Source organism: Mobula hypostoma, chromosome 11 (assembly GCF_963921235.1).
Source record: "Mobula hypostoma chromosome 11, sMobHyp1.1, whole genome shotgun sequence".
Classification (NCBI taxonomy): domain Eukaryota; kingdom Metazoa; phylum Chordata; class Chondrichthyes; order Myliobatiformes; family Myliobatidae; genus Mobula; species Mobula hypostoma.
Window position 1 is genome coordinate 21,451,769 of NC_086107.1, and position 14,325 is coordinate 21,466,093.

A 14,325-nucleotide genomic window follows, 5' to 3' on the forward strand; every position below is an offset into this window, starting at 1 on the left:
ATAATATCTTGATCTAAAATGGGTCAAGAAAATTTACAAAGAAAAACAAGTACTGAAATGACAATTTTTAGAAAAGATTATGTACTCTTGAACGTACTTAGATTAACTTTACCAAGGACAGGTGGAGGAACAGGAATAGAAGACATAAGAAATTGTATAATAGTCAGATAAAACTTCTAAGGGTGTACTTTCGTCTATGAAAACAAGATTCTGCACTCCACTTCAGCATATGCAATTCTGATAAGAAGTACACACCACTAAACTCAAATGAAGACACAATCCAGAAAAATGAAGAAATTATTGCTATAGAAGTAAAAGCTAGACAATGGAAGAGCATGACTCTCTATGGAAGACACAATCTGAGTAGACAAGATGTTGAGCAGGAAGCGTTGAATACATTGCTCAGAGTTGGAGACCTCTTCCTAGAAACAGAGGGCTTCTTTGAAGCAATACAGGACCTGGTGTTTAACACAAATAAAAATCAAAAATACATAATAAAGGCTAACAAATTCAGATGATCAATGCAGAAAATGTAAAGAGAAACCAGAAACGCGTTACAGGATCCAACAGCAGATTAACTCAATCCGATTACCAAATCAAGTGACAAACATCATTCACCAAAATCTTCAAGCCTGATCCAATTTTAGAGTCATAGTCATAACATTATGATCCATTATTGCAGGTGGAACAATCCATAATAACCATCCAAATATATTATTACAGGATAGGCAAACAAGAAGCTTACTTAATAGATATAGCCATCACAAACACACACAACGTACAGAAATCGATAAGTGAAAATCACCAAAGATATGTAGAGTTAAAAGAGAAAGTTGGAAGTTTATGGAACATTAGTAATATTTACAACTGGTATCATCCCAAAGATACTACACAATATCATTAAACAATTAGGGCAACACAGTAATATCTATGTAAATCTACAGAGAGCCACAATACTGAACACCAAGAGTAGAGTCTGAATGTTCCTAGCAATTAATCTGCTTGACTATCCCTTACCTCAGGTTTTACTAGCTTTAGCTGAGAAAAAATAAAAACTATAATAAATAAACAATAAATATCAAGAACATAATTTGAATAGTCCTTCAAAGACAGTCCATAGGGTATTGGGAATAGGTTCGGTGATGGGGCGAGTTAAGTTTGGTGAAATTATCCCCTCTAGTTTAAAAGCCTAAAGGTTGAGAGATAAGAGCTGTTCCTGAAACTGGTGGTGTGAGTCTTGAAGCTGCTATACTTTCTTCTTGATGGCAGCAGCATGACAGCATGGTCTGTGTGGTGGGAGTCCTGGACGATGGATGCTGCTTTCCTGTGAGAACGCTCCACGTAGATGTGCTCAGTGGAGAGGAAGAATTTAGCTGTGATGATGGTGCCATATCCATTACTTTATCTGTTCAAGAGCATTGGTGTTTCCATACCAGGCTATGGTGCAGCCAGTCAATGTTCTATTCACCACACATCTATAGAAGTTTGTGAAAATTTTAATCTTCACAAACTTCTAAGAAAGTAGATGATCTGCCATGCTTTCTTTGTAATGGCACCCAGGAGAGATCCTCTGCAATGATAGCACTGAGGAATTTGAGGTTGTTGATCCTCTCCACCTCTGATCCCCTGATGAGGACTGGCTCATGGGCCTCTAGTTTCCTCCTGCTGAAGCCAATGATCATCTCCTGGATTTTGCTGACATTGAATGAAAGGTTGTGTTTGTGGCACTATTCAGACAGATTTTCAATCTTCCTCCTATATGCGGATTCAGCCAATGACAGTGGCTGTATTATTAAACTTAAATATGGCATTAGAGCTGTGCTTAGACTGACAGTTACAAGTATAAAGTGAGAAGTTGTTCCTTTTTGCGCCTTATACTGCATAAGGCAGCATTTTTTATTGCCCTTTCTTCAGCATTTGACTGTTTTTTTATGAGTCTGAGTTGCTAGCATGACTGTCAACCCAGCACAAGTGGAAAGCGTGCAAGGGACCGGCCGGATTCAAACCCAGGGCCATACGCCTTAAGTCCGATGCTGATGCCACTGCACCACCGGGTGGCATAAAATGAGTCAAGCAGGGAACTAAGTACTCAGCGTTGTGATGCTCCTGTGCTGATGGAAATTGTGGGGGAAATGTTGTTGCCAATTCAAAGTCACTGGGGACTGCAAGTGAGGAAAATTAAGGATCCGGGTGGTATTGAAGCCAAGGTCTGGGAGCTTATTGATTAGTTTTTCATGGGGATGATGGTATTGAATGCTGAGCTGCTATTGATAAAGAGTGTCCTGATGCATGCACCTTTGCTGTCCAGATGTTCCAGGGTCATGTAAAGAGCCAAAGAAATGGCATCTGCTGTTGTGACGGGAGGCAAATGGGAGCAGATCCAAGTCACCTCTCAGGCAGGGGTTGATATGTTTCATCACCAACCTCTCAAAACACTTCATAACTGTGCATGTACGTGCTACCAGATGATAGTCATTGAGACAGGTTACCACGTTCTTCTTAGGAACTAGTATAATTAATGCATTGTGGGTACCTTAGACTGCCAAAGTGAGAGGTTAAAGATATTGGTGAACACTTCAACCAGTTGATCAGCCAGTACCCCATCTGGGTTGAATGCTTTCTGTGAATTCGTCCCCCTGAAGGATGCTCTCATGTCAGTTCTAGAGACTGAAGTGACAGGGCCATCAGGCGCTGTGTAAGCTTGTGAAGGTGCTCCATGTTTTGATGGTCAAAGCGAGCATAAAAGGCATTGAGCCCATCTGGAAACGAAGCCTTGGGTCACCTAAGCCGCTTGGTTTCCTGGTTAGCTGGTGGTAGCATTCAAGCCCTGCTACAACTGTCAAGCATCCTTCAGTGATTCAAGTTTGGTCCGGAATTACCTCTTCACATGTGGGATGGATTTCTGGAGACCATACCTGGACTTTTTGGATTTAACTTGGTTGCCAGACTTGAATGGCACTGATCTAGCCCTTAGCAGATTGCAGAACACATGTTTCATCCAGTTTGGAGGAGCAACACCTCATATACTGCCTGGGTAGTCTCCAGCCCCTTGGCATGAAGATTGAACTCTCCAACTTCCGGTAATTCCCTCCCCTTCCCTTCCCTGATCCTCGTTTCACTTTGCCTCCTCCTCAAGCTGCCTATCACCTCCCTCATGGTTCCGCCTCCTCTGTACTTTCCCCTATTCCTTCTTCACCTTCCCTGCCTATCCCCTCCCTGCTTCCCCTCCCCCACCCCTTTATCTTTCCTCTTACTGGTTTTTCACCTGGAACCTACCAGCCTTCTCCTTCCCACCCTCCCCCCACCTTCTTTATAGGGCCCCTGCCCCCTCCCTCTTCAGTCCTGACGAAGGGTCTCAGCCCAAAATGTTGACTGTTCGTTTCCACGGATGCTGCCCGACCTGTCGAGTTCCTCCAGCTTGTTGTGAGTGTTGCTCTGACCTCAGCATCTGCAGAGTATTTTGAGTTTTCATCCAGGGCTTCTGGTTTAGGAAGACTGAATGATTTTATGGGGACACGCTCATCAACAAATCTTTTTATAAAGTCCATTTCAACTGTAGTGTATTTGTTCAGTTCCTCTGATGAGTTCTTGAATATGGCCCGGTCCCCTGAATCAAAGCAAATGCACAGCCACTCCTCTCTTTCCACGACCACCTCTTTGTTGTCCTTATCTCTGGAGCCTTGTTCTTTAGCTTCTGCTTGAATGCAGGTCGGAGAAGGACAGCCAAGTGATCAGATTTCCCGAAATGCTGTCCGCGCATGGAACAACAGACTTTCCTTATCATAGTATTGCAGTGATCCAGTGTATTGGAGCCCCTGGTGCCGCAGGTAATATGTTGATGATAATTAAGCAGAGATGAATTCAAACAGGACTGATTGTAGTCTCTGACAATGATTTGAAAATTATCTGGATAGGCTGTTTCTTGTTTGCTGATGGTGCCACTCAGTACCTACCTTTGGCAGCATGTAAACTACAGTTAGTATCATAGAGCAGAACTCTCTTGGTAAGTAAAACTGTTGGCACTTAATCATCAGATGTTCTAGGTTGGGGAAAAAGAGTGTGACAAGATTGCTACTTATGAGCACGACAAAGAATTTATCATGAAACACAGACCCCAACATTTTGCCCTCTTTGCATCAGCAGTCCGGTCCATCCAGTGTATTAGGATGCCCTTGGGTCTTACCAATATTTCCAGTGTGTCTGAGGTCAGCCATGTCTTCATGAAGTAGAGAATACAGCCATCCCTCATTTCCCTCCAATACAGCAATCTTGCCCTTAATCTTGTTCTCCAGAGACTGTACATTTGCTAATAAGATGCTGGAGAGAGGAAATTTCATACATCGATGTTTTAGTCTGGCTTGGAGTCCTCCCCTCCTCCCTTTATTTTGGCTGTGGTAATCTACCTTCATCTGCTTAAAGGTGCCAGACCTGTCCACCGAGTCCTTCAGAAGATTGTAAAATTGTTAATATGTTAAGACAGTTTAAATGTGTGTACGTAAAGAGAAATTAGAAGCTGCAGATTGCGGTGAGAGTAGTCAGAAGTATATTTGGAAGTTTTGTAAGCTGTGGGTAACACCTCGCTGTGTTTCACCAGCAGCATCTTGCAGGAAGACAACAATAACTCAAATAACCATGTGTTACAACAGTGGTGCGGAGACAAGCATCTCTGAATGCACAAGATGTCGAACCTTGAAGTGGATAGGTTACAACATCAGAAGATCACAAGTGAACATTGAGTGAATCTAGTGGTTGGAAACTTATCTTTCACAATGGAAGGTAATTATTGTTGGTGAAAGCCAAAGACATAAGCCCCACAAGATCACTGCAACAGCGCATTTTTGTGGTTTCATTGGCCCAACTGCCTCATGTTGATCTTCCTTTCAGATTAAGATTAGACATGGCAATGTTCCCTAGTGATTATACAGTGTTCAATTCATTCATAACTCTTCATAAAATGAAGTATCCCATTTCCTCATGCTGCAAGATAGGGAGAACATTTAGTCAAGTATAATTTGTGCCTAGCAATGACATCCTCACCTACCCACCTACCTTTGATATTCACTAGGATTATCGTTGCTGAGACCACACCATCAGCATGCTAGTGATCATCTTTGGCCAGGCACTCAGCTGGACTTATGAGATAGATATTGCAGCTATGAGTGGACCAGAGGTTGTGTATCCTACATTGAGTAACTCAGGCTACGTCCACACTATGCCGGATAATTTTGAAAACGCTAGTTTCGAGTAAAAACAACAGGCGTCCACACTAAGTCTTTTTTCAAAATATCTCTGTCCACATTAGACAGATATTTGGGCAAATCTCCTCCTACTGGGCATGCGCAGGACACACAGAAAACAAGCGAAGAGGAAACAGTATACTTGGTGCGCGTTTGTTCAGTTACAGAGTAGAAAAGATTAAGGAATTGCACTTGGCTCTCGCGCAGGAGGACTTAAAACTAAAAAAAAATACTGGAGCATATGGAGGCAACTGACAGGGAGTTCACGGACAGTATGACCCGGCTGACGAAGAACATTGAAAAACTGATTAACTCTGTTGCATTAATAAAGCACCTTATTAAATGTATAAAACATGTCTGCATCAGTGTTATCTTGTATTTCCATACAATGTTACATTAGGCTGTTACACATCTATTGTCAGCGAAGTACTTGCATAAATAGGTAAACCACCTTCAAACAAGCAAGGGCAGAAAACAGGGCAAAGTGAGTATACTTATTTATTCAGTAAACTATGGGTCAAAGTATTTGGTGAGTACATTTCTAATTCTTCTGGCTTCAGTCTCGTTGCCGTCTGTTCTGAAATTGTTAGGTTCTGTTCTGTACCTCACCATTGTTAGGCCACATTTGGAATATTCAGTTGCTGCATGGGACCCATACACAAACAAAAACATTACTTCCATCGAGCGAGTCCAAAGACAGACAGCCCGATTTGTCACAAGTACCTATGCGAAAGAAGTGAGTGTTACTCAACTTTTAAATTCATTAACATGGAACTCTCTCCAAGATAGACGTGAAGCACACCACCTGACCTGTTTTTACAAAATGTTAAATGGTCAACTCGACATAGACTAGCAATCCCACATCAAACCCAAACCTATTAGGAGCAGAAGAGGGCATTCAACTCAATTTGAAAAACTAACTACCAAGTCAGATGTGTACAGCAATTAATTTTTCCCCCGCACAATTAAAGCATGGAATAATCTTCATCCTAACACAGTCACATAACCAAACCCAATTAAATTTAAGGCAGCTTTTCTTCTTCAAAAGTCTCCTTCCTAAGCTTACCCTCCGCCAACTGCAGTTTAAATTCCATGCGGAATATTTCGGAGGATCACGAACCAAGCGCAGAATCAAATATCGCTGTGATGATTGTACGCTCTAGTATCAATTGTTTGGTGACAATAAAGTAATAATAATAATAAGAAGAAGAAGAAGAGGAAAACAATGAAATGCCGGGCTGCCGCCATCTGTTCCGGCACGTCATGACAGCAGTTTTAAAAAGCTCCGTTTACCATGTCGACACTGCAACGAATATTAAGCGTTTTCAGATTTATTCACTCTAGAGACCGTTTCTGAATACCTCCATTTTCGGGGGATGAAAACGCCGTTTTAGTGTGGACAGAGGGTCAAAACGAAGAGAAAAAGCTTTGTTTTCGAAATTATCCGGCGTAGTGGGACGTAGCCTTAGTCCCGAACACTCAAAATCATTTTCATCATTTGTCGGACACAATTCAAGAGTATGATGCGGTGTACTTCACCTGCCTGGATGACTATAGTTCCAGCAACACGGAGGAATCTCAACACCATCTAGCCCGAAGCCACTTGATTGGTATCCCATCAACTACCCTACATATTCATTTCCTTCACCACAGCCAATCCAGTGTCATCTCCAAAATCCGTGATCTCCATGAAAAAGAGAGGCAACTTTTACATGGGCAAGTGACACATGCTCACATAAAATCCTGGAAAATATATGGAGCAGAGTCGACTTCGAATTTTTTTTTGATTGACGTGGAATTCCATTATATCTACATAGCCTCAATTCTGATGGGGATTCTTGAACAGCAGACCTAAGCCCTCTTCACTTTTGATCTATCCAGAGTCCAAGTAATTGAAACCTCTTGAGCTGGAATTAGTCAATGGTACTATTCCTTTGAAAAATAGGTGAGAAGCTTCAACTGTCTGCACTGTTGAACTGCAACATGAACTATATTAAGAATGACCTTTCCACATATCTACAATTAGCAATTAATTAGCAGCCTGATTTTACTGTGAATGGGTTTCTTTAGTACGGTTAACTATGTGGCAATGTCCACTTGCATTATGCCTGAATTATGTCAAAGGTTGCTGAACAAGATGAGGTACTAATCCATTAATTATCTAATTTCTTAGCAGCAAGCTTCCAGTTTGTCTATGAAAAGTTATGATGTGAAGCTCGTATGCATTATTTTTATGAAATTCATCTCCCCAGAGCCACATTTCTAAGACTCATTTCAAACCTGCATTAGTAACAAACTGCATAGTCGTTCATTCACAGATTGGTAGTTTAACAAACTGAAGATACTATTTAGATCTTAGAACCAAATTATTTTCAAAAGAAGGAAATGTTGTAAATACTGTAATATATTATATCCTTAGCAAGGAAAAATTATTTTGGACCATTTTGTGCAGTACAGAATCAAAGAAATGGGGTAATGTGAGCTACTGGACTGCAGGGCAAGGTAGGAGTGTGTTTTCTAGCCAGTAAGCATGACCATGGATTTTCAAAGATGTAATCCAAAGTGTTGGACAGATCATACCAGATGCCATTTTAGTAATAATTTTATCACACCAAGGTTATGATATCACTTGGCAAGTGACACTGTCTTCTCACTAATGGAGCCATGTTTGTTCTCATGAGTAACACACACAAAACGCTGGGGGAGCTCAGCAGGTCAGGCAGCATTGAGACCATCACCAAACAATCCCGCTGAAGGATCTTGGCCCAAAATGGCAACCAGATGAGTTCCACCAGCATTTTAAGACCATAAGACATAGGAGCAGAATTAGGCCATTTGGCCCATCAAGTCTACTCCACCATTCCATTATGGCTGATTAATTATCCCTCTCAATCCCATTCAGCTGCCTTTTCCCGTAACCTTTAACACCACTACTAATTAAGAATTTATTAATCCCTGCCTTAGGTATACCCAACAATTTGGCCTCCACAGCTGTCTATGGCATTGAATTCCAGAGATTCACCACCACCTTCTGGATAAAGAAATTCCTCCTCATCTCTCTTCTAAAGGGAAGTCCTTCTATTCTGAGGCTGTGCTTTATGAGGATAGGTTGACTGAGCTTGGGTTTTCTCTTGGGAGTAAAGGAGCGTGAGCGATGATTTGATAAAGGTGTACAAGATAACAAGAGACACAAGTTCAGTGGGCAGCTAGAGATCCTGTCCCAGGCAGAAATAGCCACAACCTCAAGCTGATTGGAGGGAAGCACAGGGGTATGTCAGAGATAGGTTTCCCACATAGAGAGTGCTGGGTGCATGGAACACACCATCAGGGTGATGGCAGAGTCAAACACATTAGGGGCATCCAAGAAACTCCCAGGTAAGCAGATGGATGATAATAAAATGGAGGTCTATGTGGGAGGGGAAGGCCCAGTTCGATTCCAAAGAAGGTGAAACGGTTGGCACGCTGGATTTCCAGCATCATTATGTTGGAGCTCATTGTTGTAGGAAATCTTTCTCTTATGCTTGAGTAATTGAACAGCAGTAAACTGTAGGAAAAACTCCCCAGCAGAGCTGTTTAAAGGAATCATCAACCACTTACAGGTTTGTAGCTGATTGATTCCTTTGGTTGTGGCTATGATCCCATGATGGTTTGGTATTTTCTACTGTTTGCTTGACTGCATGGAGAGGTATGATATTTAGGATTGGAATTTGGATCGTTCCCCTGAATTCAAGATGTCTATGAAAACTCAACCCTCAAAGTCAGGCCTGCATTGATAAACTTTCTCCTGAAAGCACCACTGGGAGAATGAGATGAATGATCAGGGCAAGTCTCAAGTTTGTACATTAACCCTTATAGGTCAGTACCCCCACAGCAATCCCAATGCTTTTATTCTGTCGAAATCTGCCAGTTGCTTTAAAGCTACCCTGGCAAACTCAGGGTGCATACTGGATGGTAGGATCCATCAGCTAATGATATGGTTGATGACTCCATGCATTCAAGTGCTGCATGCACACATAAGAGTATGCTGTCATGTAAGGGTGCAGTCCAGAATGCTCTGGCAGAGTCCTACTGTACCTGGTAAATTTAGTCTCAGGTGTCATAAAACACCAAATGGTATAGAAGGTTGCCATCATGAGGTGATATGCTGTGTCTGATGAATGAGCATCATTGGTTGGAATGGAGTGTTTGTACATTAACCCTTGTCTTGCTGATAGAAAGATTTGGTTTGAACATATTGGCAATTTGGTGCATTGAGCAGTGCCTGAAGCTTGTCAAGCACTTCCTCGATATTTTAGCATCAGAGATGATGAGCTTGATGAGATTTTGGTTCCAGATGGCACTGATGAAAAACAATGATGATTTTCTGGCAGTAAATCAAACTACATCCTACTTCATTAATCACATTTTTTTCTGAAAAAATGATCACTGCAATCAATAGACTGTAATTTCCCTTTCAGAGTCGAGCTTTTGAACTGCCTGCACAAATTGGCATTTTTGTGGTACTTACTGAAGTCTCAAAGGTGCAGGATGGTTGTGGTGTGGTGTGTATAGGCTGAATTGAGGTGGCAGAGCGAGGAATGTTCAGCCATTGCTGGACAGGACCTGGAGTTGATTCGAAGAGGCAGATCTGAGGAGTTGGGGCCGGGGCCTGAGAGGGAAGAATGAGCTGATGTTTGACCAATTTAAACACCGGGTCAAATTGGAAAAGTTGGGTACAGGTGGGTCCCGAGCTTGAGAGCATATCAAAGCAGCAGATCCCAGGTCCAAGAGTGAATAACAAGCTGAGCTTTGGTTGATTTAAGTGCCAGGCCAGACTGAAAAGGTCGGGGTGTCAGAACCGGATGTAAGGGCTGAGCTGGTATTTAACTTGCTGCTCGGTGAGGTTTAATTTTCTCTCTGCTGAACTGACAAAGTGGTCTAAAACTAATGAGCTCCTGGACTGGCAGCAGTGATGACTGGCTTCATGGCTGTGAACTTACTTTTGTAAACCTTCGTTCTGAATGTTACTTGCTTACTTTTTATCATTGCAGCATTTGTTCTTTTCTTTTCCTCATTGGTCTTTTTTTCAATGGGTTCTACTGGGTTTCTTAGATCCCTCACAATCAGCTTCAAGAACAGTTTTCACTCTACAACCATCAAGCTCCTGATTCACCCACTAGCCTGAACTGATTCTACAACCTACAAACTTACTTTCAAGGATTCTTTACAACTCATGTTCTCTGTTTTTTTGAACATGTCCACGGTTTGTCTTCTTTTGCATATCGGTCTTTGTCAGTTCACGTATAGATTTTGTAACTTCTATTATAGATCTTCACTTTCCTGTAAATGCCTGAAAGAAAATGAATCTCAAGGTAGTATATGGTTCTATACCATATATGGTTACAAAGTATAGCACATACTTTGAAAAGAAATTTAATTTGAGCTTTACTTCTGAACATGCTCTGAGAGCTTTCTGGCCTCTCACCATTCCTCCATCTCATCCTCCAAAGCCCTCAATCATTTTACAGATTCCTCTTCACCTGCGGAACAGTCTTTCCCTTTTTCCCAGGAAGGCACCAGTCAAGGAGATCTTCACATTGTAACTATTTCCTCTATTGAGGGGCAAGTGCAATTACACGAGCTGGGGAATGTGGTTATAGAAAGGAGATTGCAAATTGTGATTCCTTTCCTAGTTTAGAGGACACATTAGCCACTTGGGTATTTTAGATGAGAGCATGTGTATTTTACAGAATGCCTATTAAATCATTTTTAAGCATTCAGTCATAAATTGTAATGATTTCACCAATATGCATAGAAGATAGTTTGAGTGTGATTAAAATTGGTTGACAATGATTGATAATGTCTGTTTTCAATTTTAAAAGATATTAGAAATAACTTCCTATCAGTTGGTGATTTGCAACACATTTAAACCTTCTACAGTGCTACATGATGATCACTGAATATAGAATTACTTGCCTAATTTCTCATTTAGTCTAGGAATTGATATTATAAATGAATAGCTATGGCTCAGTTGGCTGCATTCCAGAATTAGAGCATCTGTCTAACACTAGAGACTCTGATAATCATGGACAGCGAGCAAAATGAGCAGCAAACAATGCTGGCATAAGAATTTGACTGTTACCAAGTGTGATTATGCAACAGTTCTATCTGTGTGATTGTTCCATGCAAGCCTCAAGCCACAACAGTAAAATATTTTGAATTATTTGGTCATACATTTGGAAGATATTTACAGAATTAGCATTAATTTTTAATTTGGAGAAAGTATTTAATTTTGTTTTTATATTGTCATTCGCTAAAATTCTGCATAGTCTCATTCAGATAAAAAAAAAGTTATCTGCCATGGAATAAGCACTTTGGGATTTTCCTTCCAGAATTTAGCAATAGATGTGCAAAGTTAATGATTACTTCCCAATCAGGAATTACTCCCCAGTCAGGAATTACTCCCACTATATGTCATTCCTTCAACCGTTCCAGATATTCTGAGGTATCACTTCACTAAAGTCCTCAGCAGAGTGGGAAATGCAATGCTGAAACTGCCTGCAATAAATTGCTCTAAATCTTTGAGAGTAGGTGTTTGTGGTATTTTTTTAATTATATGAATTAAACACCCCATACATTGGAGTTATAATCCATCAGATGCTATTGCATTTTTGATCCAAATTGATTTAGTGGGTGAGATGGGAGGGGAGGAATTGTGGAGTAGGTGGTGGCCCTCCCAACATCAAATCCTGATTTGATGGAGACAGACATGAGTGCATAGTGGAACATCTGGAAAACTTCTGAAATGTCTGCTTGCCTACCTCTGCTTCTGTGTGGTAACTGGAATCTCTGGAGCTGAAGGCCTCGAAATCCTCAGCTTTGCGTGTTTCAATGGCCAGGGAGAGGTCGAAGGTGCTCGGCAGAGGATGGCGCTCGGGAGGCTGTATCGGACAGGCTGCTCAGAAGGTCAGAGTTTTTGGACGGATGGACTCAGGGTCGGCTGTGGTCTGCTGCTTCCAAGGTATCGGCAATTTGACGGTGCCTGGAGGTTTATGGCAGGGAGTTTCTCCTTTTTGCCGCCGCTATCGGGGACTCGGGAGTTGATCGACTCGGGACTTTGAGACTATTTTTTTTACTGTGCCTATGGACTGTTGTTCATCAAATTATGGTATTGCTTTGCACTGCTGTAACTATATGTTATAATTATGTGGTTTTGTCAGTGTTAGTCTTTGGTCTGTCTTGTTTTCTGTGATATCACACCGGAGAAACTGTATCATTTCTTAATGCATGTATGCATTTCTAAATGACAATAAAAGAGGACGGAGTGTTCTCATAATCTAATATTGCTTGGAAAGTAGATGTTACAGCAATAAAACATTAGAAATAGGAGCATGGACAGCCAATTTGGCCATGTGAACTAGATCAGCCATTCATGGACAATCTGAGTTTCAATACACTTACTCTCACTATATATAACCTTTCCAGTTCATGCTTTTTAATCTCCACACCCCAAATCTACCCAAAGAGTCTGCCTCAACAATTAGGGGTTCCCAACCTTTTTCTTGCCATGGACCCCTACCATTAACCGAGAGTTCAGTAGACTCCAGGTTGGGAACTCCTGCACCAGATAGAGAGTTTCAAAAATTTACAGCCCTCTGAAAGAAGGAACTTCACATCTCCGTCCTAAATTATTCTGAAACAATGCTTAAGGCATCCATTCTTTCAGTCTTCCTCAGAACTGTGTACATTTCAATATAGATTTCCTCTCATTCTTTGAAACACAAGTGAGGATAGGACTAATTTGCTCAATTTCTCTTCTTCTCTATTCAATATCTATTCCTCAGAATCAGCCTCGTGAATCTACTCTCTGCTGTACCCAAAGCAAGTTTATCCTTGCTTAGATATGGAATGCAAATTATATGCAGCTCTCCAGGAGCATTCTCACCAGCACAGCACATCAAACATTCCTAAGTATCTCCTGCCATAAAAGGCTGACAGTTTGCCTTCCTAATTACATGCTGAAACTGTATGCAATCATTTTGCCCTTCATTCAGTTGGAATGGTAAATCCCCTTGCTCATATTGTAGTCTCACTCCATTTAGCACAAAATTTGTGTTTTTCTCTTTCTCTCTGGGTAGCTAAATTCACATTTTCTCCCATCTGCCTACTTTAGGTGCACTCTTTTAACCTTGAACAGGTTCTTTATGTCCATCTCACTGCTTCCTAACCAACTTTTTTACATTAGTAAAGTTGACTATAAATCCTCTCATCTAAGTCATTAAAGTAGATTGTAAATAGAACACAGCATAGTACAGGCCTTTCAGCCCACAATATTGTGCCAACCTATATAAAACTAATCCAAGATCAGTCCAACCTTTCCTTCCTACAGAGCCCATAACCCTCCATTTTCAGCCTCTACACCACCTCTGGCAGTGTTATCCAGAAACATAACCTCCTCTCTGTAAAAAAGCCAACCCCGAATATTTCTCCTAAACTTTCCTCCCCTCACCATAATTAGATGACATCTGATATCGGTCTTGCCAGCCTGGGAATGGTGATGCTGATAAATATCTCGTTGTGTGCACCTTCCATGAAAATAATCAAATATTGCTGTTTAGGAATACTACAGCTGAAATGCACAGTCACAGCCAAAGGTACTTCAGCAAGCAACATTGCTTTAAGGCATGTAAAAAATCTATTGATCCTCAAAGCCAATGGACCCCAGCTGGAAGACTCAGGTCCTGAGGTCAATTCCCCTTTAATAAATCTCCCTCTTCTTCAGCTGTCCGCCAATTTCAATGTTGACTCAGGCCTGGGCAAGGTTGTATGGAAGACCGGCAGTTGCCCATGTTGAAAGTCTCCCCTCTCCATACCACCGATGTTGTCCAAGGGAAGAGGGAAGAGCACTAGGACCCATACAGCTTGGCACCAGTGTCGTCGCAGAGCAATATGCAGATAAGCGCCTTGCTCAAAGACACAACACGCTGCCTCAGCTGAGGCTCGAACTAGCGACCTTCAGATCACTAGACCGATGCCTTAACCACTTGGCCACGCACCCACACCCTCTTTAATAAAACAGAAGTGGGAAAGACACCTTGGTTCACAGGCA

At 41.5% G+C, this 14,325-nt stretch overlaps 1 protein-coding gene across 2 annotated transcripts in view; it reads left to right on the top strand.

The window, feature by feature from the left end:
* luzp2 (leucine zipper protein 2) overlaps positions 1-14,325 on the top strand; it is a 427,971-nt gene that overhangs the window by 78,825 nt on the left and 334,821 nt on the right. The gene's annotated exons all lie outside the window — the stretch shown is intronic.